The 2,607-nt window shown below is 38.6% G+C and overlaps 1 protein-coding gene across 3 annotated transcripts in view; it reads left to right on the top strand.

The window, feature by feature from the left end:
- The window catches only part of LOC103463029 (voltage-dependent T-type calcium channel subunit alpha-1H-like), a 246,303-nt gene that overhangs the window by 57,947 nt on the left and 185,749 nt on the right, over positions 1 to 2,607 (top strand). The gene's annotated exons all lie outside the window — the stretch shown is intronic.

Raw genomic sequence — 2,607 nt, 5'->3', positions numbered from 1 at the left:
GGAATAATTAGCTGGCCAATGGAAGAGATGAAGACCACGGATGTTAAGACCCGGCTACTAACCATGCATAGAGGGTTCCACCTCAAATCCAGCACCCTGAGACTGTACACAAGCCATAAGGAAGGAAGCAGAGGACTAGTGAGTGTGAGAGCCACTGTCCAGGATGAAACATCTAAGATCAGACATTGTGGTGGTGGATAAACAACAGAGGAAAGCCATTGTGGTGGATGTAGCAATACCAAATGACTACAACATCAGGAAAAAGGAGCAGGAGAAACTGGAGAAATACCAGGACCTCAGAGAGGAACTGGAAAAGGCCTGGAAGGTGAAGACCACAGTGGTGCCTGTGGTCATYGGGRYCCTCGGGGCAGTCACCCCCAAACTGGAGCAGTGGCTACAACAGATCCCAGATACAACATCAGACATCTCAGTCCAGAAATGTGCAGTTCTAGGCACAGCCAAGATACTGGAGGAACCCTCAAGCTCCCAGGCCTCTGGTAGAGGACCCGAGCTTAGAGGATAAAACGGACCACCCACGGAGGGTGAGAAGGGAATTTTTTTTTATATACAGTACAGACCAAAAGTTTTTACACACCTTTTCATTCAAAGAGTTTTCTTCATTATCATGACTATGAAAATTGTAGATTCACACTAAAGGCATCAAAACTATGAATTAACACATGTGAAATTATATGCTTAACAAAAATGTGTGAAACAACTGAAAACATGTCTTATATTCTAGGTTCTTCAAAGTAACCACCTTTTGCTTTGATTACTGCTTTGCACACTCTTGGCATTCTCTTGAGCTTCAAGAGGTCGTCACCTGAAATGGTCTTGCAACAGTCTTCAAGGAGTTCCCAGAGATGCTTAGCACATGTTGACCCTTTTGCCTTCACTCTGCGGTCCAGCTCACCCCAAACCATCTCGATTGGGTTCAGGYCCGGTGACTGTGGAGGCCAGGTCATCTGGCGCAGCACCCCATCACTCTCCTTCTTGGTCAAATAGCCCTTACACAGCCTGGAGGTGTGTTTGGGGTCATTGTCCTGTTGAAAAATAAATGATGGTCCAACTAAACGCWAACCGGATGGAATAGCATGCTGCTGCAAGATGCTGTGGTAGCCATGCTGGTTCAGTATACCTTCAATTTTGAATAAATCCCCAACAGTGTCACCAGCAAAGCACACCCACACCATCACACCTCCTCCTCCATGCTTCACAGTGGTAACCAGGCATGTAGAGTCCATCCGTTCAGAGTGATGTAATTAATTCAAAATGCTTCAAAATCTGTGCAAGGAAGCCAGCCAGTTTAAATTAATTCAGCCAATCCTGCTGGAGAGAGTCTTAACATGTTTAGCCAGGATCATTGCAGAAACTTGTTGATGGCTTAAAAGAAAATTATGTGGTTGAGTACAGTTTGTTACGGGAGATTTAACCAAATGATCTACAGTTTCAATTTATATTTGAAGCTGTATGTTGGCTAAAATATTTTACAAATATTTTTCCAGGTTAGTTTTAGGTTGTATTTCTTATCTTATTGTCAAAGTGCAGTTTCCATCCACCTATGGTGAACCTTTGAATTTAGACTATGAAATGAGGAAAAGACAGGCCAGAAAGGTTACCTATGTTTTGACACGACTTAAATTTAAGCCATGAGTAGTTTGAGAAATTCCACAATGAATTCAAACTTTTGTACGTAACATTATCAGAATAAATTGCTATTGAATTGTCATTACACCCAGTTCATATTTTAACAGTTCAAGTAAAATAATATACAGCTGACATTCATGCACCTAGTGAGTATATATTGTCGAGAAAAGTCGAGCTCATCCCACTTCCCCATGCTGGAGATTTTAGTTTAATAGTAATAATAAATAAATTTACCTTAAAATTAATTACACAGGTGACATCAAGACCCAACAGTAGAGTCAGACGGTAATAAAATTAATCTGGTTGTGTTGTTATTGTGTCCTGCAAACTTTGCTTTAATTCTACTTTTTTCTATTTAATCATAAAAAATCAAAGTCAGACAGAAAGAGAGTCATGAAACAGGAAGAGCTGGTTTTCTGAAGAAAAGGGGAAGTTTCTATCTTGCATCAGGCTAAAAATAATTCAGACCATTCCTTATTTTAAAGCATTAAAGGTTTAAAGAATAAAATCTAACCATTTTGGGAGATTGGATAAAACCCAGAGTAAAATACTTAAAATAATGACTTATAATTATGCCAATAATTAATATTGGTTTAACCAGTGGTTGATGTTGGTTTGATTATAAGAATATTTACACTTACACTTGTGGAAGTACTTAAAGGTGAAACAAGAAACTGTAACTTGGTATCAGATAATTAGAATAATGGATTATTATTGGGTTCTTTTCAGAAATGTCTGTAATAACTCACCTTATGATTATAATAAGAGTAACTAATAAGTTATGGTTATTATAACATTATAAATGAATGTTAAATCAGATAAACTAAAAGRTTATAAATGTGATTTTGACATTGAACTTGAAAAGGTGTAAAATGTTGTAACTGTAATTAAAGATCACTGATGTTGTGTTGGAGGTAGATGGTAGGTGAAAGGTGAAAGGTCAGGGGGAAAGAGGAACTG

Source organism: Poecilia reticulata, linkage group LG1, assembly GCF_000633615.1.
Source record: "Poecilia reticulata strain Guanapo linkage group LG1, Guppy_female_1.0+MT, whole genome shotgun sequence".
In the NCBI taxonomy this organism is placed as follows: Eukaryota; Metazoa; Chordata; class Actinopteri; order Cyprinodontiformes; family Poeciliidae; genus Poecilia; species Poecilia reticulata.
Note: the sequence above shows the minus strand (reverse complement) of the source record. Positions and strands in the feature narration are given on the sequence as shown.